Raw genomic sequence first — 25,362 nt, 5'->3', positions numbered from 1 at the left:
GTAAAACTGTGTGTTTATACGTGCATATATCTGTATATAGCTGGCTCAATTGAACAATCCACTCACTACCAGTTTTTGAGCACACACAGAGCTGGTAATACTCTCCATTTCTTACATATCTAGGAGTAGTCCTCAATCGACCTAGAACTGTATTGGAACAACTACCACTGTTAGTATAATTATATAACAGTTTGACAACCTTATAATTAATAGTTATTCCTAATTTACACTGTTGGTTTGAATTAGAGCACACAGACACCTCCTCCATTTTTAATTTATTTTAATCACTTTGGTTCACGTTAGAATTGCTGCAATAAATATATTTTAATCAATTTATTAATAAATAGTAATTTTTAATACAGGCATAGGTGTTTTCTTCAGTGTGGCCTTTTGGGAGCTTTCTTTCTTTCCTGTGTTCATGATGTCATCATCATGCAGATAATCCAAAGTACCCGGTATGCTTGAATCCAATGTTCCTAGAAAAAAGCAAAATATATACATTTTTCACGATACAAATACGTAAAACTGTTACTTTAAGAATGATCTTTCCTAAGGAAGGTTATTAGACTGATGAGTTGGATTTTTATTTTTTGGGGTTGGATTGCCTCTTGAAGTATGAATTCAGTCTGTCCATGCTTTCTGTTGATCTAACATCTAATCTGAAAAGAATTCTATGACCAAATTAAAATTCACTTTTATTAAAAATGTATTGGAGGGGAAAAGACACCAGTTATATTTATCTTCCTAATGCCTACTGCCCTACTGTACCGTTTCAGTGATGGTTTTTTCATCTCTCATCCTTTTTTTCTGATTTCCCTTTTTAATTGGCACTTGCTAATTTATTACTGGGTATTCACACAGGGAACCCAATAAGGGAAGTACTGCTGTGGTTTAGAACTGTTGGGAACGGGCCTGAGGATGGGGTTGTCCCCAAAACGTTGAACCCTTCATTTTATATTGCTATTCCCCCCTCCCTTTCTTGGGGGTTTGTTCCCCCCCTCCTTTTGTTTCCCCTTCCCCCTTTTCTTCTTTCTTTTGATTTTTGGTTTGCCTACCCTAGTTTGAACCATTGAGTTTACCCAACCCCCCCCTCCTTTTTTCTTTGCCCTCATTTTTTGTCCCTTGTATTAGCCATTGTTGCATTTTGAACTGAGCTAAGTATTCATCTTTGTATATTGTCCCATTGATATACCATTTTTCTATGTTCTTGTTAGATAGTTTAGCACACCTCTGTTCACCTGTGTGTCTGTATACACTTAGTACATTGTCTTTTTTTATTGCTAGTGTACAGTAACTGACTTATTCTGATCCATTTGTTTCTCTTGTTTGCTTGTGCGCAGATTCCCTTCTCCCATTTTTGCCCATATGTATTGAGGGATTGAGGGGTTCTTTTGGGTTCCCTGCACCTTTGCTATATCTTACTACTTATCTTGGGAGTGCTGATTCTGTCTCCCGTGACACAGACACACACAACTCCAGATAAAAATTAAACTTCCCCCTCCCCCACACACACTCCTCCCCTCCCACAGACACACACCTCCCCCACCACAGACATAAAAATCCCCCACAACACACACAACTCCTCCCCCCCCCCCACACACACTACTCCCCCCATCACACACACAAACACCACATCAGACAAAACAGACACACCAATCCCCCCCCCACATACATAACTCCTCCCCCCCCACACACACACAGCTCCCTCCCCACACAGACACACAACTCCCCCCACCACACACACACACACAACTCCCACTCTTCCCACCACACACACAACACACACATAACTCCCCTCCAACATACACACATATTCCCCTTCACACACACACACATACAACTCCCCCCATCACACACACACAACTCCCAACTTGAGGGCTTGCCCAACTTCCGGCACAGACCGGCGGGGGAGGCCTGCTGCTGCAGCAACTGGGGCCGGGTGCAGAAATAATGATTGTAGTTATTTTTGGTATAATCTGATCACTGTTTGGGGAGATGTTACCAAGTCAGCAATTTGTAACAAGATGGTTATAGTCAGTAGCAGGGAACTACAGTTCTGGTTTGGTCTTATTATAGCCCAATAAGCATTATTGCCTTCAATCATTTCATCCCACTCTTCTGACTCCCTCCCCTCATCCTACACATCATCAGACTATTGTTTCTCTTCAGTACCACACAGGGCTGCTTTCAGAGATGGGACTAGAGGAGAAAGCTGCTCTGCGATAACCATGAGCCTTAATCTTGGATCAATTGAATAATCATCCACTATGTATTTTACAAATGCAATTATCCTTGTCTGATGTTGAACTAGCCTGCTATGCATTGTAAAGATTGAATGGCAGCTTAAAGGGTCTGTGCTGTCTAGATCGAAAGTGAACTAAAGACATGTTATAATATTGTAAGGTAAATGGCGAGGATAAAAAACAAAAATTATTTGTTTAATATTTTTTTTCTTTACTTCCCATCGGGATTTATTTTAGTATTTTGCTATCTTTTGTCTTTTGGTGATAACTGTTTGTCAGTCCTCAACTGCAGGAAAATTTCGCTTTGCTCTATGTAATTACCAAGCAATAATAGAACAATATTTGGTCAAACATGGCATACCTAAGTAGCTTATAATATGCTTGTATTCGGTGTTTCTGACAAAAGCAAAACGTATGCATTTTCACAAGATACAAAAAACAAAAGATTGTTACTTTAAGGGTGATGTTAAAAAATATTATGTTTTTTGAACTTGCTACATTGAACGGCCCATTTAAGGAGTTATAGGGCAGGCCCTCACATGACCTTTTACCACATACGTCTTCAGCCTAATGTCACAGTGTTGCATCTAATACTGTGCTTAGTCAGTGACGTATTGTTCCAGGAATCAGCAGTGAGTGAACCCAGGTGACTCAGATTATGCTGCAATCAATCGATCTGTTGGCTTCTTTTGTTACCTGAGACATTTCCATGCCCATGTTGGAAAATATCAGATGCATGGATTGACATTTAATGACGGGTACAAAATGTAAATACACACCAATGGAAATACAGAAAACAGCATTTTTGGGCTACTCATTAGCAGATAAAAAAAAATATTCACAGTAGGGCTTTTGCTGTTGGTACAATGATTAATGGCATGGAATATGTTTTTGTGCATTATTTTTTTTTTAAAATATTCTTTTATAATCAAGTATTATAATTACTGTTAACATGGTCACTACAAATTAGCAGTCGAATCCTTCAAGGTGAACAATCACCATCTTTGCTGGTGGAATTGGTTACATTAGACGAGTCTCTTTCAAACACATTTTATTTATACACACAGAAATTGGGATTTTTGACGACCGGTTTCAGTGGGTCAGAATTTCATGACCAGATTTGTGGAAAAACTGGGAGGTGGATTTTAGGGTCTGAACGTGTGAAAAGTGAGAGTGAAACGAGGCTTTTTAGTCTTATGCATTAAACTCCACAAATGTGTAGATTAGCTTTCACTTTTATGCCATTTCCTAAATAGGTGATTTAAAAAAATGTAGTCTGTTTGGGCTGTTTCTGTTATATTCTATGGACACCTTGTTTATTCACATTTAAAAAAAGGTGCTTCCTTTAATGAAAATCCACGAAAACGATGTGTTTCCAGTTCTCTTGTTTCATCCAGCTGACATCACCATCAGTTCTTACTAGACTTCAAATGCTTGCTTCCCCCTCCCCCCTTTATTTTCCGCACCTTGAAATCTTGCTGTATGTTATTTCTTTCAGCCATATCTTTTAAATCAAAATATAAAGATAAAAAAACACTTGTAGCCTAATGGAATGGCGTTCTCTCTGCGATGGTTTGAAGGAGGTCATTATGCCACAATTTACAGTATGTGCTTCTATTTTGCAGACATTCAGGCGCTTTCATGTCCCCACAGCGAATAATAGACAGGTGAGCTTAGCCTGGTATGTCATTTATACAGCTTTTTATTTTTTTAGTGCACTTAAAAACGACGCAGAAATCTTAGTACTTTTGCAAATGCAAACAGATACACACGAAATGTTTATAGCCACGTTTTAACAAAGTGTGCATTGTAAGGCTGACTCGGGTAATATTAAATGCATCCTTCCTTTAAGGTGGCCATTGTGTCACAAATAATGTATTTACTTATATTTTGCACTCTCAAAAGAAGTGAAGCTGTCTGAGTTGCGTCCACACACCACACACCACACACCTCATTCCCTTCTCTTTATTTTATAATCATAAGATTTTGGGGCAGTTTTCAGTAGAGATATACTGTAATGTAGATGCATTCAGTGCTTCCTCTCCCCCACTCAGTTGGTTAATTGTATTGCCTTATACATGATAAAGAACATTTAGCTCCTGTGATAAGTGCCTTGTGGAATAAACGGAAGCCTCATCTGCAGTCGGTGAACGTTGCCCCATGCTGTAGTGTGTACGTGCAGGGAGTAGAAAGGGTTGAGTGGGCAGTTGGCAGTCATTCACTGTCATTGATTGCCAGTCATTCATAAAAACTGCAGAGCCGGGAGAGGTGGAGTCAACATAAAAACCCTTTGAGACACACTTGCTGGAGACATCCGTTTGCATAATCTAATATGATTACAGAGGCTGCTGTGATGCTGCATCATGATGAATATAATGAAGCGATGTTATGATAAGCCTGCATGTAATTAAAAAGAATTGCTAAGCAGCAGACTCCTAGTAATCTCTGGAAAGCCCTATGTACAGATCATATTACAATCAGACATTCAGCATCCTGTGTTTGTGTCACCGTTGACTGAAGGCTCTCGAATGGACAGTACTGTATCTGCATCCGAAGAAACTGGTTTGTACTTGACAAAAACAGGATTGGAAAATACAACATAATAAAATGACAGCTATTAAAAAACACTGAAACAAAATAAATCTTTGCCTAAATTTACAATACTCATCGGTATACGTCAAGTGGAAAAACAAAGGATTTGCATATAAAAAAAAACATTAAAAAGCAGTGTAACTAATTTTAAAATGCATGCATTAACCAGAGCCATACCTGTCTGCCACCAGCCAATACATATGCTCCAGTACTTTTATATGGTACCAAGCCCCTAGTGCTTCCAAAGAACATTAGAATAGAACAAGGTATACTGTATGTAATAAGGAATCTTCCCCAAGCAACTTAGTCTTGGGGATGGTTAAATACAAATCCTTGCACCAGAATCATTTGTACATTTTTTTAAATTATTTTTTATTAATTATCTCTAATATCACATACTGTACCATGATATCACTTGCTTTTAACTACTTAACTCAAAATAAATATATATTTTTAATATCAATGTGCTCTGTTATACATAAATTGTAGCACTTTTGGGCAAAATTATTGAAAGGCATTAACAAAAGCCCATAACATACTGTACATACAGATAAAATATCTGTGTATTGCTACAGTAGGAAGGTGCTGCCATGTGCATCCAAATACATCTATTTACAGATGGAAAATGGAGTCTTGGCACCCCCAAAAATTGTCTTTCCATTGATACATCTGCAAAAGAAACAAATGCTTGCATAAAAACGAAAGACTGAACCCTCCAATGCTATATCCAACATGACAAATCATATTTTTAAAGCAGAACAAGCTGCCATTAAAAAAAAAAAAAAAATCCCCCCCCTTATTTATTCCCCTCCTTATTAATATGTGCATCAATACAATCCACACAATGATAAGTAAAGTGCTATGTTGCCGATCGATCCATTCTCCTGTGATCGATCGGCGAAGATTCGGCTCAGGGTTCACTAAATGACTGTCAGTGCAGCAGAAGAAGACCAAAGGTGCAAAGTTCTGTGGGGAAGATCATGTGACCAGGCAGTCACTGGATACAATTGATGCACCGTTAGGCTTTGTCCCCGCATGCTACTGCAGCGCCTGCTGTGGCGGACGCTGCAGGGATGAGAGCCCTCCCCTCAATGGCACCGGGCCCGCTGCGAGGGGGGGCTGCAGCGCTGTGGCGAGAGTTTCTCCTGCTCTCAATAGAATTAAGAGCAGGACTTGCGACGGAGCGCTAGGCCACGCCCCCCGGCGGTTCAGCCAATGAGGGCGAACCTGCCGGGTGACGTCATGGCCACGCCCCGTCACTCCCCCGCCATGTCCCTCCCCCCCCCCCCCGGTCTCTCTTCCTGCAGCTCACTGCAGACCGGGGAATCGGCTGCACGCGCCGCCAGCCTCGCGGGCGCGCAAGCAGCTGAGGCACTGGGACCTTAGCCTTAGAGTGAGGACAGGGCTCAAAAAGGAGTGTGCCAGAGCCTGTTTCAGAAGAGGAAAGGAATGTGACTTTGTAAATGGTTCTTATTGAAACAAAAATTGCTTGTTACATTAGAATACATAAGAAATGTCAATCAGAGTTGTTTAAAAAAATGCTACAAGTATTTTCTCATACAGTAGTACAGAACTGATGTATTTAAAAAAAAACACACAAGTAGGATATTGCTTTGTCTGCAGCTTTAAATACCGATTTTGCTGCCCTAGACCCAGGCCTAGTAAGCCTATGTGTAAATACGGACCTGATTGTCACAAACCAAATAGCACTCCTTTTTGACATAAATATATATGCTGTGGTGGGTGTGGGTTTTGAGCTCACATGGGTGTTGTGTTTGTTTGTAGATTTTAATTGGTAAATACAAACAAAATCCACAGCAGCATGTCCTGCTGGAAAACAGTGTTAGGCTAAGGCCCCGCTGCCTCAGACCACGCGCCCGCACTGCAGACAGGCGGCACGTGGAAAGGTACTTGGGACTTTTTCCGGACCGTTTTTGCAAGCGGGGGGGGGGGGGGGGGGGCGTGGCCAGAATGGGTAGAGGGGCGCAGCCATGACGGGGCGGGACAGCCCCTCAGCCGTTCAGCCCCTCAACCATGTAGCCACTCACACACACAGACAGGCACTCAAGCACTCAGGCACACACATACACACACACAGACAGGCACTCACGCACTCAGGCACACACATACACACACACAGAGGCAGGCACTCACGCACTCAGGCACACACATACACACACACAGACAGGCACTCACGCACACAGGCACACACATACACACACACAGACAGGCACTCACGCACTCAGGCACACACATACACACACACAGACAGGCACTCACGCACTCAGGCACACACATACACACACACAGAGGCAGGCACTCACGCACTCAGGCACACACACACACAGACAGGCACTCACGCACTCAGGCACACACATACACACACACAGACAGGCACTCACGCACTCAGGCACACACATACACACACACAGACAGGCACTCACGCACTCAGGCACACACACACAGACAGGCACTCACGCTGCTTTCCCCCCACACTCTCCTCCCGCCTCCCCTCCTCATTGGCTCACAACCACACCACGTGACGCGTCGCTGCTTGGGATTACAATTCTCTTGAATCCCCTGGCGGCTAACGCGTCACAGCGTGTAGTGAGCTGTGCAGCCAGGGGGGACTGGGACCGGCTCGGGAGGATTCCCCTGCTGGTGGGGAACGCTCGTGCGGCCGCCCGCAGTGGGGTCCCAACTCTTAGGCTAAGGCCCCGCTGCCTCAGACCACGCGCCCGCACTTCAGACAGGCAGCGCGTGGAGAGGCACTTGGGGCTTTTTCCGGTCCAAAGAGACAATTTTTGCGAGCGGGGGGGGCGTGGCCAAAACGGGTGGGGGGCGCGGCCATGACGTGGGGGGCGCGGCCATGATGTGGGGGGCGGGACCGCACGTCAGCCGTTCAGCCCCTCAACTCCTCAGCCCCTGAGCCCCTCAGCCCCATAGCCCCTCAGCCCCATAGCCCCTCAACCCATCAACCCCTCAACCCCTCAACCCCTCAACCCCTCAACCCCTCACACACAGACACACACTCAGGCACTCACGCACTCACAAATACACAGACAGGCTCTCACGCACTCACAAATACACACGGGGGGTGGGTGGGGGGTGAATTGGAGCCCGGAGGATCGGAGCAGGGGGGGAATCAGAAGGGGGACCCCCCCCCCCCAAGAGGAGAGCGTCTGTGGGAGGGAGCAGTGGGGACTTCCTTGGTGCTGCAGAGTTTATTTAAAATCGCTGCTTTTCCCCCCACACTCTCCTCCCCGCTCCCCGAAGCCTCCCCTCCTCATTGGCTCACAGCCACACCATGTGACGTGTCGCTGCTTGGGATTGCAATTCTCTTGAATCCCCTGGCGGCTGACGCGTCACAGCGTGTAGTGAGCTGTGCAGTGAGGGGGGACTGGGACCGGCTCGGGAGGATTCCCCTGCTGGTGGGGAACGCTCGTGCGGCCGCCCGCGCGGCCAGGCGCAGCGGGTCCCAGCCCTTAGAATCACAAACACATAGTTTACAGGAGATGTTGTGCTGATTACTTTTACAGGAACAACATTGTATTTCTTCCCTCCCTCTAACAGCCTATGGTAGACTACCTGCAGAGGATACATTACATTGAGACATACTTAGAAATGCAAAAGGATGGGTGTGTGTTTTGTACAAGGGTTTTCTGGCAATTAAAAATACTTTTACAGAGCAGGGTCATTCTTTACTAACCTATATTCTGCCTATAAGAATATACTTGGCATCATCATAAAAAAATGTGTTTTACATGCACCCACCACGCTTAACTAATTTAAAAGCTAAAGATGGGCACATTCTATTTGGAAAGTATACACCAATAAAACACTTACTGGAAAGAATATTAAAAACATACAATACTATGGCCCAGATTCACAAAAGGGTGCTACGCTTTTTTCGTATAATATAGGGGTGGAAAAATCACGGGACTACAGTAGGTGACTAAAAATCCACTCCTGGCGCCTGTGTATGCAGCAGCAGCAGCAGCAGCATACACAGGTGCCAGGCGTGGATTTTTAGGCAGCTGGTCCCGGGATTTTTTCACCTCTGTTTTATATATATAAAAATATATATCACATGTGTGTGTTTTTATATACATACATTGATATGTTTCTTTTATTTGGGAATTGTGCATTAATGTTTAAATTGAAGAAAGATGTGCAAATAAACGTATCCAGGAAACCAAAATATACCGCCCTAGTGCTTTAATGGTGCAGCCCAAATTAATTAGGGCTGGTACACAGTGTGGAAGAAAGAAAACAAAGTTGGCGTTCTGGTGAGCTTTATATATACAACAATATAGAAGGTAGGAGAAAAAATAGTGGTGGGGGCTTTTTCTATATCAGACCATTACCATTTGTTGGGAAGGAATCATGTCCGTTTCTGCCCTAGTTTATTACAATAGGAGACAAATGTGTACATTTCCACAGTATAGTATTAGACATAGAGCCACTTTAGCCCTATTACTGCTCCAGTAGTTTCTCATAGGAACGACTGCACTTGTTCATTTCCATTATAAATGCCAGAACATTAGTATCTGCTTTCTTTGAGTCTACCATTTTATTTTCTACATTTCTTTTTTTTCCTTATATACCACAAAGCATGTCATTTAAATAACCATGTTCTGTTTGTTTTAATATCTGTAAATAACTATAAAAAAATGTCCTTCTAAACATCTTCTACCTCTGACAAGAATCTGCATGTAGTCTTACAAACTCTGCATTGTCATTAAATGAAAAAAATACGATTCAAAAGATGGAGACTGTTTTTGGAAAATACAGAACTGAGCCAGGCACTGACACATTAACTCCTGCTGTTTCACTGCTAATGATTCATTGCTTTGTAGAGGGAACAACAAATGTCCAGATAAAAAGCAGAGTTAAATACACAGTTGTCGGTAATCAAATGACAGAATGTGCCATATTTCCTTTCTAAACATTAGTGTATATTTATTAAAGTGATATGTGCCAGCATCATACAGTTGCATGTGCTTTACATCACATGATCTCAATAGTAAAATGTGGGAAGTAAGAGGGGGGTGGGGGGAGGGTTACCATGTTTTTAGCCTGACGTACAGGATTTATCTTTCTTGTCCCTTTCCTAAAGTCTTGTGCTAACTAACTTTCCATTATTCTCCATTGGCAAAAGGAAAATGGTTGAAAAATGACGAATGTAAGCAAAACCTGAAATATTTATTTGTTTGCTCCAATATTCCTTATGTTATTTTAATCTGGAAAAATCACGAGGGTTTAAGCTTTCCATTTAACTATTCGGCCCTTCCCTACATATCAACTTTGATCTTTTGCTATGCCCCTGCTCGTCTCCTGCGCTCTACCCACAACTGTCTCTTTCACCTCTACTGCTCACTCTCGCCTTAAACCCTCCCCCTCACTGCCCCATACATGTGGAACTCCCTCACACTCAGTACAGTATATGCCAAGCACCTTCCCTCCCCGTATTTAAGACTAACCTTAAAACTCACCTCTTAAATGAAGCACTTCAATAGCCTAGACCAGCAGTGCGTAAACTTGGGGGCGCGTCCCCCAGGGGGGGCGTAAGGTTGTTCAGGGGGGGGGCGCGGTGGTTGCAGAGGCCCCACGCTCTTCCCCCAAGGCATTTAAATTAATGCCGGGGGATCACGTGAGGCCTCTTCAACTTCACTTACCTTGTCTTCGGCGACACGTCGCCCTGGCAAGGTAAGGGAGGGGGCACGAGCAGGGACGTGAGAGGAAGGGGAGCGCACGCTGGAAAGATTGCGCGCCGCTGGCCTCGAGATGGCTACTGTCACATACCACCATCACTCCTACCAAAGACTGCCATCTACTGAACTTATTCCCTCATCTGCTGTCTCTGAAAGTCTGCCATCACACCACTTAGATTGTAAGCTCTTCAGGGCAGGAATTTTCTTTCTTATTGTCTGACCTTATTTGTTTCAATTATTGTACTATAATTCCCTGTACTGTATTGTCTCTCTTGTAAAGCGCTAAATACAGCTGTGGACGCAATATAAATAAAGATAGATAGATAGATATATTATGTTGAAGGAAGAATAGGTACCAAGGAGTAATGATACGATAATGCTCTTTACTAGAAAATAAGGCCAAAAATATTTAAACAAAATACACACATCCGTGACAATTTTATACTGTTACGCCGGTGCTGCCCACAGACCAGACCCGTCCCCTGAGCTGAAGGGGGAAGTGGTAATACATGCACCCGCAGCAAAGGGAGTGTGTCCGGAGTGTGGTATAAAGTGTTGCCAGGCCAGGTGTAGTAAGGTAGACAATACTTGCCGGTACCGGTTGTAGAGAGAGTGAAAAATGCCTTGCCGAGGTCAGGGAGTGGAGAGCGGAGATAGGTCATAGTCCAAGCTGTTTTCAAGGGGTTACCAGAGTGAGCGTTGTCCAAGGAGTGCCGAGATCGAGAGCCAGAGGGGGTAGTCGAACAAGCCACGTCAGAACCTGTGAAAACACTGAGAGAATCCAGAAGTACTTCCATACAGAGACTATCGAGCAAAGACTGAGAGCCGAGAGGAGCTAGATAAAGCAGGAAGGTCCGATTAGGAACGGAGGCGGGACAGGAAGAGCTACAGGGAGACACTACAGATTGGTGCAGGCATAACAGGCCAGGTGAGTCTTGTTAGTAACCTGAGTATGCCCGTGCGGTGTGCGGGGGCGGAGCCTGAGGTCCGGGGGACGGGAAGAAGAGTGTGCAGAATGAGCGCGTTCCGTAACGCGTGGACCGAGCCAGTGGATGGTGCAGGTGTGCGTGCAGGTGTGCGCGCGGGAGGGCGTGGGCGCGCCCGGCGCTGAGCAGAGGAATCGCCGAGGGGAGTGATCCCGCGGCAGGGGCGGGGAGCCGCGGAGGTCGGTAAGACAGGATTGTTTTGTGTGTCCAGGGGCTCCCTGCGGGGAGGGAGTGCTCTGTGTGGGGAGCGAGGAGAACGCCGATTCCTGACATATACGTGCTCAGCTTTACTATGATTTTGTAATCATGTAAAGCGGTTTATGTCAATATAACATTGTTATTTAACATTTCTGAGATTACAGATGCAGCCATCAGTATTAGAACACTTGTAACTGGGAAAGTCTGGGAGATCTGGGGCAATCTCACAGTACATGCCTCAACATTTCTGTGAGATTCTTAATGGCCCATAGGATTAACACAGCGGGGGTCCCTGCAGTCCCATTCAAACTGAATGGAACTGCAGGGACCCCTGCTGTGTTAATCCGATGGGCCATTAAGAATCCCACAGAAATGTTGAGGCAATGTTGGAGAAATGTTGAGGCATTTACTGTGAGACTGCCCCAGAATTTAAAAGGCAAGAGTTCTAATACTCGTGGCTGCATCTGTACTTCATATGGAATGGAATTTGAGGGGGGAAAAACATTGTTGAAATGTATGTATATTGTCATATAGCGCCCATGTAGTACTCAGCGCTTTACAAAAGAGAGCATATAATACAGGGAGTTAGAAAACAATATGGGCAACAAACAAAATCAGTCAATAGTAAAGGAAATCCAGGCCCAGAGAGCTTACAATCTAAGTGGTATGTCAGGAAACAGAGAGAGACAGTAGATGAGTGAGTAAATGTAGCACATGGCAGTGATTAACCAAGATGGTTGGTAGCAGCGACTGTGGATATAGGACAGTAGCCATGAGTCAGGCTATTGAAATTCTTAATGTAAGAGTTGTAATTTTAGGTTTCACAAAGGTGGAAAGAGAAGGTTCTTGGCATATACTGAGTGTGAGGGAGTTCCACAGGTAATGGGGACCGTGAGGTGAGAGAAAGCAGGAGAGATGGAAGGGGTGGAAAGAACACAGTCATGAGCAGAGCGCAGGAGATGAGCAGGGACATGATGAGAGATCAAAGCTGATATGTATAGAGTAGCAGATGAGTGTAGAGCCTTGTAGGCAAGAAGGAGACCTTTTGTAGGGGATCTTAAATTTGATAGGATGCCAGGAGATGGATTTAAGGAGGAGATGAACAGGGACCGCTCTGAGAAAGTAAAATGATTATAGCTGTAGAATTTTGGATAGATTTCAAAAGAGAAAGTTGAGAGGCAGGCACGCCTGGTTGCAGTATATTACAATAATCTAGATGGGGAGGATAAGTGAATGCATTGCAGTTTTAGCAGTAGGTTGCCAAGATCTGCTCTTTCCTCTGTCAATATTAGAGGAAGTACTGAATATTTTTAGCCATGGCATGAATGGGAATTGATGAGGAAGGGGAAGAGTCAAATGTCAACCTAGGCAACGTACTTTGGCGATGGGATACATTGTACTGTTTACTGTGATGAAAAAGGGGATGTTAGACCATGTTCAGGAGAAAATATGACAAGCTCAGTTTTAGATAGATCAGGTTTGAGGTGGCAGGGCACCATCAACGCTGACATAGCCAGTATGCAATCTAAGATTTGGGACTGAATTGCAGGTGGGAGGCTAGGAGTTGATAAATATAGATGCACATCATCTGCATAGAGATGATACGTAAAGCCAAAAGAGTTGATGAGGTCACAAAGTGAAAGTGTGTACAGCGAGAAACTGAGAGGTCCCAGAACAGAGCTCTGAGGTACACCAAAAGACAGATCAACAGGAGACGAAGACATGTTAGCAACAGAGACAAAATTAGCGATGAGATTTACTATACGATGAGAACCAAGATATAGCTGGGTCACAGGATAACAAGAGAATGTAGAATATGAAGGAGATGAATGATCACCAGTATTGAAGGTAGCAGAAAGATAATGTAAAGAATAATTACCTACAGTAGGATTTTGCTTCCTGGAAATAATTTCCACTTTAAGGAGGACAGTCTCCATTGAGTGAGTTATAGGAAAGCCAGATTGTAAAGGGTACAGGAGAGCATGGGAATTAAGAAAGTTTATCTTATGGGAGAACGCAAAATATTCTGGCAGTTTGGGGCAAGAGGGATACAGGGCAGTAGATAGTAAGGAATGTTGGTTCAAGGGGATTTTTGAGAATAGGTGATTGACCTCATCCTTTAAGAATGTGGTGGTCAATGTGCAGAGAACAGGGAGGAGTGGAAGACATGGGTGACAGTGGGGACTAGGATAGGAGCAAGGGTTCTGATAAGGTGTGAGGGAATGGTATCGAGAGGGCATGTGGTAGAGAGAGAGGAGAAAATCAGCTTAGAAACTTCTAACTATAAGAGGAATAAAGGGAGTCAAGAATGGAAGAAGGGTTAGGTGGAAAACAGAAAGGAGAGGCAGTTAATTAAGGAATCTCATTGTGGATAGCATCCACCTTACCTTTAAAATGGACAGCAAAGGCTAAAGGAGAAATGAAAGAAGGAAGAGAAGTGGTAGGATAAGGGAGTCGAATACAGAGAAAATATGGCTTTGGATTTGTGAGTGTTGATTAGTGAGGAGGCCGAGAGAAAACATTCCAGAGAGCACATGAGAAGGGAAGAGAGAGTACTAAGTGAGACAAGGAATAGGTATTGCGATAAATGGGTTAAGAGCATTAGCAGGGAGGGAAGAGGAGGCAGGTAGGCATGGGTGAGAGCAGGTGTGTATATGGCCAGGTTCAGGATTAGGAAAGATGTCAGCAGCAGGAACAAGTAGTGAGAGAGAAAGGAGGTGAGAAGAGGATTTGTGGTGGTGCTTTTTACTGAGGGGTGCAGAAGTAGCTGGAATAAATGTATGCAAATAGTGGTCCAGTATACTGGCACAGCAAATGTGGAGGGAAGGAAAGATGAAGAAATGTGGACAGGAGAAGAGTGGGAAAGGTGAAGAGAAAAGTTTACAGAAGAGTGTGGAAACTGCAAACAGAAAAAGCAATAGGGAAGGCAAGTAGTAGTGAGAGACAAAAGTAGGTGGAGTGAATTACCAGATATTGCACGGTCTGATGTATGGTTAAAAAGAGAGGATGAGAATATGTGCAGGGGCGGAACTAAGTGACCAGTGTGCCCCAGTGCAAGTACGGTACTATAATGAACGTTGGTGCTAATTATATGCGTAAGAGCTGTTCCACAGAGCTCGGTTATAGCTTAACGCAGGGATTTAATGATGCATTAGTCATAGCTAAATGTGGCATTCATCACAACCAGACCCTGAAATTCTGTAGGTCTTTTACAGGGTTTGGATAAGTGTAAGACCACAGTTAGGTATTATTTAATGATCATACTGTATTGTTATTTACAGTGTTCCTCTTCTCCTGTTTTTTATCTTTTTTAACTTTAAGTAAACACCTATTCAGGGTCTTCATGAGAGAAACGCCACCTTTGATAAGACAGTCTTAACGCAATGTTAGTGGAAGCTAATGCAAGGCAGTGCTAATTTCACCTGGTGCTAAACCTATGCTAATGAGATAACTATCTTCCTTTTGGTTTTTCAAATATATAGCTTTGTTGATGCTTGTTAAACTCATGGAAAATAACATTAATTACTTTTTGATGTAATGCCATGTTATTTGCCCTGATTTACCAGAGTTCTGTGGATCGGGCCCTTTGTAGAGCATTTTCCCAGGCTTAATAAATGTGCCCTAATATAGTATATGGCATGATGCTGTTTTACTGTTTCCTCTGGCTCATTATTCTTCTCTAATATTGTGAAGTAGGGGAAGATTAATAGGAAACGAGTTCAAGGTATCTACAATGAATATCTGTTTTAGAAATCCGTCTTTTATATACAAAATTGTAAGAGAAACCGTGATCAAAAATATATTGCTCTATGGTGTAAATTTTAGCAGGCTTCATATTTCAGTCATTCTACATAGCTGCACAGTTGGACTTGGCAGAACACCTTTACATTTGTTATATCAATGTGAGCAAGTCTCACAGAAGCAGAGTGTGAATTATTGTTGAATAGGTATGTATTTCTTAAAGTTAAAGCTGTACAATTCAAAGAACGGCAAAATAATGATTTCCACCTACTGTGAAATGGTACAGTTTTTATATAGCTCTCAGAATTTACAGAATGACATAAGAAAGAAATCTAAAGGTTACATTTAGAAAAAGTTAGCACTTCTTATCTGGGCAAAAAGCTTTTTTTTTCTTTTTTTTTCCCCTTTGGTTTTCAACTGGTGTTCCTTTTTTAATTTCCCATTGCACACTTTGCACCCTATGTCATGCAGGGTGTAGCTGTCCACACACTTGTGTATAATTCACAAAAAATGTGTATAGTATACATTTGCATGTGGTACAGACTTACAAGGTGTACAAAGGTTTGGTGAAAGTTTGAAACTGGTTACCAGAGACCTAGATATATTATTAGCACATAACTTGGACAAATAATCAGTTGTCCTAAGTGTGATGTCACTTCTGCGTATTTTGGAATATCTGTTTGAATTTTATACAAAGATACCTTTTTTTTTTTAGTGTACCATGGACAGTTCCTAATGCAGTTACCAGAATCTAACTGCTTCCCTTTCTGACAGGTCATTGGTTGACTTCTACACCAAAGCTTGTTGACTTGTACTGTATGTTTACCAGTCATGCACAGTGCCCCTATAGTAACTAGCTGAACATGGTTGCATTTTTGCTTTTCTTTCATGGTCATTCTTGAATCTATCTATTGATAAATTGCACCATGAGGGTCAGATATCTTCCCCATGTCAGTTCAGTGGAAACTGCTCGTCCCATACATTAGACATGTTCTGTGTCCATAGGTTTTACTTCAAGGCTTACAGTACAAACAATTGTCCCTGATATGTATGGGAGGATAAAAGCCTTCTCTCTCCCTCTATGAACAATCTTTAACAGAGATCAAAATTCTCTATCAGTGAGTGAAGTGGTCCTGCAGTGGGGTCTTTGACCTTTTTTAGTACACTAAAAAAAAATACTCCAAAAAGCAAACAGTATAACAATGCTCACTGAATGCTGATGAATTGCTTATGAATCAATAGAGAAACTAGATCTACTAATTACCAAGACCTTTCCCATGGTACAGAGTCATGTTTTAAAAAATATATATTGTAATAATAATAAAAAAATTAAACATTGGAGTACAATGTTTTAAGCTATAAAAATAGAAAGGGATACATTTTGTTTCTTAAATGCCTATTCACTGTAGTGTGTAACAAAATACCTAAAACTGTAGTCCTCTGGATTTGGAAATACTACTATTACTACTACTACTACTACTACTACTACTAATAATAATAATAATTTAAAAAAAAGTAGTGGCAATCTGCACCCCCTTCAGCCACTGTTTTTATTTAGCTATTTTGCAAACCATATTCCGTATATAGTATACAGTAGAAGAGGGAAGGCAGGGGCATTAGTCTGAGAAGACCTGTAATATCAGAACAATTTCCAGCTGACTCTTGTAAGCATGTTCCTACTGCAGGTGATAGAGAAAATAACAAAACTTGCCTTTGTAGCAATGCTCTATATTGGTAGGTAACTAAGTATTGCTATGTTTCGGCATTTAAGTGCCAGTGTCTTAATTGACATGTTTCGGATGGCTAAGGTTAGTACGACAGGGCCATTTATGAGTAGGTTACCAAGTAAATTAAATGACCATTTTAACAGCTGTTAGGGACTCTGGGCACACTGCTGCAAACCATTTGATGAGACAAAATGTTATGTCAGATACTTGGTGTGCAATCAACCTGTGTTCTCCCACTCCTGTTATTGTGTTTAGTGAGTTCAATTTACCATTATATATACTGTAGGCTTAGGGCTAGATTTACTAAGCTCTGTTAGCATATTTACCATGAGGTAAACGTAAATCCACGTTAATAGTAACGCTGTGTTCACTAAAGCAGACAATGTGAAGTTAACCAGGGTTTAATCTTGTCAAACGCATCGTTATTAATAATGATTGTTACTGTACATAACATGCAAATGTGCCTAATTGCAGCATAAATGATATTTGTCCTATATTCACAAAGCTTTGTTAAGGGGAAATAACGCTACGTTATTTGTCATACATACTGTAACTCTGGTGCTTCTCGCAGCCAGACACTGACGTAGGACTCTATAGAGTGTGACCCCAACCAACTTAGGAGCGGACCTCTGACTTGTAGAACTACACTTGGAAATATGCAAATGTAAAAATGTCAAATATATTCATAATTGAAATATGCATTCCGTATTTCTCGGGTATCTGCTGTTTCTTTACGTGCATGTCACCACGGGGCATATAGGTTAAACTGAGAGGTATAAGAGTCAATGGACCCTTTGCAAATCAGTCACCTCCGTCTCTCCCTCTGCAGCAAAATCCCTATTTTAGTGTCTGGCTGGGTGTAACACCAAGACTTCAAAAATACTGCATTATTTGAAGTTCCCCAAATTATATGTTGTTAACCCTATGCTTGCGAGCTCAATTAAAACCATTAGTTTTGCATATAGTTACCTTTGTGAATAATGTGTTAACTCAAAGAAAATAATGTCTATTCCTATTTTAGATAAGGTCCCGTTATATGCTAGATATCTTGAAAGTGTTTCAGTAGGCGCTCCTCAACCCAGTGAAGTATAAAGTGCTTACAGTGTACAAACAAAAACGATAATGTGCAAATTTAGTGAAAGTTCAAAAAATAGATATAAGAAAATAATGTGATCAGTGAACACATATAATAATATACAAAGTGATAGGGAATAAAGTAATAATTGAAGACCGATAATTCTGCACTCAGACTCAACAGAACTAGGATGCATTCCTAGGTGCCCTGGCAAATACAGCCTTCTCCAAATTAGGGGAGCATGGGATACCGGAAATATAAGACAAAAGGAGGAACCAATGGCGCAATATCGTAGGAGTAGTGGGTACGATCTGGACCTGATAAATCTTATGAGATGTCTACTTACATTTAGTAAGATATAAAGGGCAAAATCCCAAACAGTGGAAACTCCAAAAATTCGGCTGTGTGTCAAGGTTACTGGTATCCTCGGTGAAACAGAGATACACAGATAGTGCAGATGGTACAGTATATAAAATCACTTTGTATGAGAAATATTATAGAGTGCATACTCACAATAGGTACAACCTTTAAAAATATGTAAAAGGCAAAAATATCAGTGTGGGTATTGTCTCAGAGTGTGGAGACCCGCTACAGACCTGCCGCAGTCTCACCACCTCTGCGTATTCCTGGCATCCTGCATCTCGCTGGAATGTACGCAACTTCCGGTCGCACTTGTGATTCCCAGATAGCCATTATTACAAGCACAAACGCTGACCAGCACCATCTTTAAATGTGCGCAGCCTCGTCAATGTTAATGGTGGTGCGTCGGAGCAGCAGGTGCGGGACTCGGAGAGGCAACAGCAGCAAGGGACATTGACGAGCACACTCGGCGACGTGGGACATTGACGGAGCGGTGCCGCGGGACAGTGTCTGTGCACCCTGTCTAGCGTCTCTGCTCACTTAATGTCCAACATGGCCAAGGGGCCTCGTCAATGTCCATGCTGCTGCTGCTGCCGCCTCCGTGTCCTGCGCACGTCCGCAACTCCGACACACCATCTTCAAATGTCCTTTGACATTGACGACGCTGCGCAGGACTCAGACATTTAAACATGGCACCGGGGTCGGAGCATGCGGCAAGTATCGGGCCAGCCCTCCCCTTAATATAGCACTGCATAGGATTTGTCAGGTCCAGATTGTACCCACTACTACTACGATATTGTGCCATTGGTCCCTCCTTTTTGTGTTTTATATTTCCGGGATCCCATGCTCCCCTACTTTTGAGAAGACTGTATAAGATGACGTTATATGCCCTGATTTAACAGTGCTCAGTGAATCTAAGCCTTAATTAAAATCCTACTGTATGCACTTTTGTTATAGGCTTATTTCTGCTCTCTTCAGAACGTGCTATATTTAAACCTGTTTTACATTAGACATGTAACACTCTGCTCAGCAGCACATTGCAGATCCCTGCAGCAGGTACGGTAACACTTGCTGTCGATGGAAGAGCAGTTAATCATTGTCACTTGGCTATTCAAGAGGGATTCTGTTATACAGTATATCAAGAAGAACATTTTGATCTGTGTCAGTTTGCACAATTACTGTACACTATGTACAGTATAAAGCTTGTTAATCGTCTTATATTTGGCGACAGTCCCATTAAGACCAGAGTTTAAAACCACCTCGGACATGGGAGATTTATTTGATGCAAAGAAGAAAGTAAACTGGATCAATATTAGGCAGACATTTAGCTGCATCTCAGACAATACAATATACAGTAGAATACTGTGTGTACTACCCCCTCCCTGACTGCTATAAGCACTCCCCAAAATGCTCACTGCCGCAAGAGGAGAACATTTGAGCTAAGCATCTTGATACACAGATGCAATGGGAGGCAGTGTCAAAGTGACACGGTTTCACCAGTTTTGGGCCAATTATTTAGCGCAACGTTTGATAAGTCCCTTTATCTCCCTGTGCCTCAGACACCACAAAATAAATTGTAAGCTCTACAGGGCAGGGACCAATATTTGCTCAAATTCTATGTACCGCGCTGCGTACACTGTCAGCGCTATACAATAAAAATGTATTATTGTTAATGCTGTAACACAATGAAATAGAAATAGCTGAGCATCTCTAGTTTAATAAGGAGCAGATTAGGCACGCTAAATATGCAATCCCTGATGGCAGACCAAAAAAAAGAACATTTTGTCAAGAATTTAAGCATTTTAAATAAACATAACCTTGGTTAGGGCAAAGATTTAAACTTTAAATTTTACACAAACACTAATGGGGAAAAATTGAGATATTTGTTGAATTGCAAAGCACACATACAGATATAGTGCTGCTGCAGAAGCTGATCTTCAATAAGGGAAAATCAGAGATAGGATAAATCACCTTATACGTCTTTTCCTTTTTACAGGACGCAGAAGACGCGGTCTGTCGCAAGACCACAGTCGCATCTAGCAGCAGCTATAGAAATGCAGTCCAGCTAAATCTGTATATGAAGCGCTTTTTGTCCCTAATAACAGGTCAACAAAGAACCAGAAAGTGCACACAAAATTTCAGCATAATAGCTCTAAATCAATCATTTATGCTAATATCCCAGTCCAGTTTATTAATAGTATCAAAAGATCTCAGTTTCATTTTTTTTTTACTGAATAAAAATTACTGAGAAATGTTACAAGTTCTCTAATAGTACCAAAAGGGTGAGATACATTGTGCTTATAAAGTGACTCATCTGTTACCCCGGTGCTATGGCACAAGTCCCCTACTGTAAGAGAACATTAAAGTCTGATTTCTCAGCATTGCTCAGATATTGTAATCCTTTGCTATTCTTTACAGATTAAGCTTGGAAAGCTGAACCTTATGCAACAGGAACTCAGGAATTTACATTAGTCTATAATTAGACCGAACACTATGATTTCCTTATTAGTAAATACTGTAGGCACGGCCTTGGCAGACTACCAAACTACTGTGACAGTAACTTAAAGAAAAATGGGAAATAGCTTCTAATTCAGCTTCTAATTGTCAGAGCGGTGGTCCATTCTCATGGAATGAGTGTAAAACTACAGATGTTGCAAGCCTGTGCCTTTGGTGCCGCTGCCACGAGCGCTCTCTTGACCACGGTGATCGCAGCACTGGAGAATTATTGCTACGGGGGTTCCCATTTGGAAGGATTGACCCCCCCCAAAGCTCGATTCGAGGCAGACCTGTCCCCGTGCTGTGGACATTTGCTCCGTTGTCTGCGGTGCCGAGGACCATGAGTCTGCATCTGTATCTAATTATTCCCAGTTTTTAATGGTCATTATTGGTTTTAGATTCTCCCATTCCTGAATTAATTTAAAGTTGAATCAATAATGTGCCAGTTAAGCACATTATTGAACATATTTGGTTGTCTAACACCACCAACTCATGTTGATTACATTATATTGTAGACCTGTCTTATAAGGTAATGAGGAGACCTGTCCACCAGAATTCTGTGACAATGTAGAACTACAGTATATTTAATCCCACACTTATTATTACAAAAGAAGCCACTAGCATAAAACCAAGCAATGCTAAGAATACTGCAAGTACAGTGAATTCTTTTTCTTTTGGCAGGTAAGGAAGGCCATCCAAATGACATTATCTTAAGTAGACGTGCAATCTTAGATAAACCTCGTAAAACAGGAATCGGGATGAGAAGACGAAATTGAATGCCTCACTCATTGGTGGTGTTGACATTCTTATAGGGTGTTTTATTCCAGTACTCTAATTAAATAATTATACTTGTAATAATGTGGATACGGGTCTGTGTTGGTGTTGCGAGATGCAACCTAACATAGCAACATATCAAATCGAGTTTTAATAAAGTTAATACTTTTGGAAACGTATACCTTCAGTACATTTGTTTACATTGTTGTTTCTGATATCTAAGTGCATACTGTAGGTAATAGATTATGGATGTAGTGTAATGGGTAGAATAGACAAGTGGTTTATGAAAATAAAAGAACATCCATTACCAGTGGTTGACAAATCACCAAAAATTCTACTCGCCACTCACTCAGACAAATTATTGCTATTATAATTAACATACTAATCATGTGTTAAAAAAAATTAGAATCTGTAACATAAAACATGGAGAGTTCCCAGTAGTTCTATATATTTTTTATTATTAAAATACATTGTTTAACATATGCAAATTGAAGTGTATGTGTGATGTTATATGAATACATATATATATATATATATATATATATATATGATAAAAAATCACTGGCACTCCAATAGAAATTCAATAATGAATAGGTGCATGTCCCATATAAATAATAAAAGTATACATTACCGCATAGCAGCAAAAAGGGAGACAGCACTCAGGTGAATGAAAATAAATGTATTAAATACAGCACATAACTCCAACGTTTCGATCCCACAGGGGGATCTTCCTCAGGGTGGTGCAACAGACACAGGACAGTGAGTGACTTATATACCCCAACACCCAAGTGACATAAACATCTCCACATCATCAGAAAGCATCATCATCGGGCGACAAAACAGCTGTGCATAATACAATTTAATTAGATCATGCTCCAACTCCATGTCTGTACTCCTATTGGGGAATCCAAGTCACATGATCAAACCCAAGCTGTCAGTGTCATTGCATGTAAACAAACTGATGCTGCATCAGCAGGCCCGGTTTTCAAGGCAACAACATGTGTGCTCAACTCTTTAAAGGCAGCAGACACCGGTGGTTGTCATGTGTACTGCACGTGTATAGATACACCACTGCAAATGTGTATGTGCTGTAGCAGTGATGAATTTACTTCTAAACAGCACCTAAGAATAACAGATACTGGCATGCGTATATCAGTAGAATCCTATGACAGATAGAACCCGCTGTAATCCCAGTCGGGTAACCCATAATAAACCTGTTGGCGTCACATGCTGCATGGATATACATAGGTTGCTAGTTAACCCCTAGTATACCAGTACTGCTAAAGACACAAAGTGCGATCAAATAAAGGAACATACTGTCTGTAGAACTACATAAATATACAATATACGGACCTGCAAAAATGTGGAATAAAGAACACCCAATACACAGTGAGGGTAAAGTGAAGAGAACCGGGAGGGGAAAATAAAATCAATGGAAGAAGCTGAACGACAAGGATATACAAGCTGTAGTAAAATATACTGTATAATAAATGCCTTTTACATAATCATTTTGAACTACGCTGATCCATGTATACATACAGTTGATGTTGAACAGTAATAATTACAAAAAATTACAAAAAATTACAAAAAACAACCCAAGTTCATGTCCTCATTCAGGCCTTTGGGGGCCATAGAATCCAGTCTGTGAATCATCCTCGCCTCAAGCTGGAGCAAAAGCCTGTGTCTATTTCCTCCCCTGGTTGGAGTATGGGCTTGTACAACGGGCATACAACGAAAGGTGGCTAAGCTGTGCTGTTTAAGCTTAAAGTGCCTTGCCACTGGTAACAGCTTAAGATCATCAGAATTGGTGGGGTCAGCAAGGGCCTTGCGTATTGTGGAACGATGCATTGCTATTCGTTCCTTAAGCATACGCGATGTCTTGCCCACGTAAAGAAGCCCACAGGGGCATTTGATAATGTAGACTACAAATTTTGAGTCACAATTGAGAAAATCCACAATTTTAATTGGATAACCTTTATGCGGATGCATAAAAGTGTTGCCCAGCATTAAATACTGGCAATTTACACAACCTGTAGAGGTTCTTTATTCCACATTTTTGCAGGTCCGTATATTGTATATTTATGTAGTTCTACAGACAGTATGTTCCTTTATTTGATCGCACTTTGTGTCTTTAGCAGTACTGGTATACTAGGGGTTAACTAGCAACCTATGTATATCCATGCAGCATGTGACGCCAACAGGTTTATTATGGGTTACCCGACTGGGATTACAGTGGGTTCTATCTGTCATAGGATTCTACTGATATACGCATGCCAGTATCTGTTATTCTTAGGTGCTGTTTAGAAGTAAATTCATCACTGCTACAGCACATACACATTTGCAGTGGTGTATCTATACACGTGCAGTACACATGACAACCACCGGTGTCTGCTGCCTTTAAAGAGTTGAGCACACATGTTGTTGCCTTGAAAACCGGGCCTGCTGATGCAGCATCAGTTTGTTTACATGCAATGACACTGACAGCTTGGGTTTGATCATGTGACTTGGATTCCCCAATAGGAGTACAGACATGGAGTTGGAGCATGATCTAATTAAATTGTATTATGCACAGCTGTTTTGTCGCCCGATGATGATGCTTTCTGATGATGTGGAGATGTTTATGTCACTTGGGTGTTGGGGTATATAAGTCACTCACTGTCCTGTGTCTGTTGCACCACCCTGAGGAAGATCCCCCTGTGGGATCGAAACGTTGGAGTTATGTGCTGTATTTAATACATTTATTTTCATTCACCTGAGTGCTGTCTCCCTTTTTGCTGCTATGCGGTAATGTATACTTTTATATATATATATATATATACAGCTAAACCCCGTTATAACGCGGTGCTCGGGGTCCACCCCGAGTCCACCGCGTTAGAAACGGGGTCGCGCTAATTAAAATAAAAAAAATGGCCGCCGCGCTCCTGATCGGGTGTGAGGAGGGAAGGAAGTTAAATAAATAAAAAAAAATTAAAAAATGGCGGCGATTCATCCGTCCTCCCTCTCAGCCCCCTGGTTTTGCACGTGTCTGTGTCCTCCCAGCGTGTGTGTGTGTGTGCGTGCGTGTGTGTGAGAGAGAGAGAGACAGAGTGTGTGTGTGCGTGCGTGTGTGAGAGAGAGAGAGAGACAGAGTGTGTGAGTGTGAGTGTGTGTGTGTGTGATGGTGAGAAGGGGTGGGCAGGGTGAGGAGACACTAATCTCTCTCAGGCTTTAATGCAGGGTCCCCTACCTGTTCGTCATCACCGCTACGCCCAGCATCAGAGCCGCTGTGCGGGGTCAGGGAGGGTGTGACAGATACCAGCACCTCGCACAGCCTGCGGGACTTGGGTTAGCTGCAGCTCCGGTCACTGAGTCCTGGTGAGCGGCGGGAAGGAGGGAGAGGGGTGGAGAGGAGAGGCTGGGAGAGGGTCCCGGAGCGCGAGGCTCCCCCTCCCCGGCCGGGTCCACCACGCCCGGCTC

General features: G+C 42.3%; 1 protein-coding gene across 25 annotated transcripts in view; it reads left to right on the top strand.

The window, feature by feature from the left end:
- Positions 1–25,362, top strand: part of RIMS1 (regulating synaptic membrane exocytosis 1) — a 489,535-nt gene that overhangs the window by 21,759 nt on the left and 442,414 nt on the right. The window lies entirely within an intron of this gene.

This window comes from Ascaphus truei, chromosome 4 (genome assembly GCF_040206685.1).
Source record: "Ascaphus truei isolate aAscTru1 chromosome 4, aAscTru1.hap1, whole genome shotgun sequence".
Taxonomy (NCBI): domain Eukaryota; kingdom Metazoa; phylum Chordata; class Amphibia; order Anura; family Ascaphidae; genus Ascaphus; species Ascaphus truei.
This window is presented reverse-complemented; position numbering and strand designations above follow the sequence as displayed.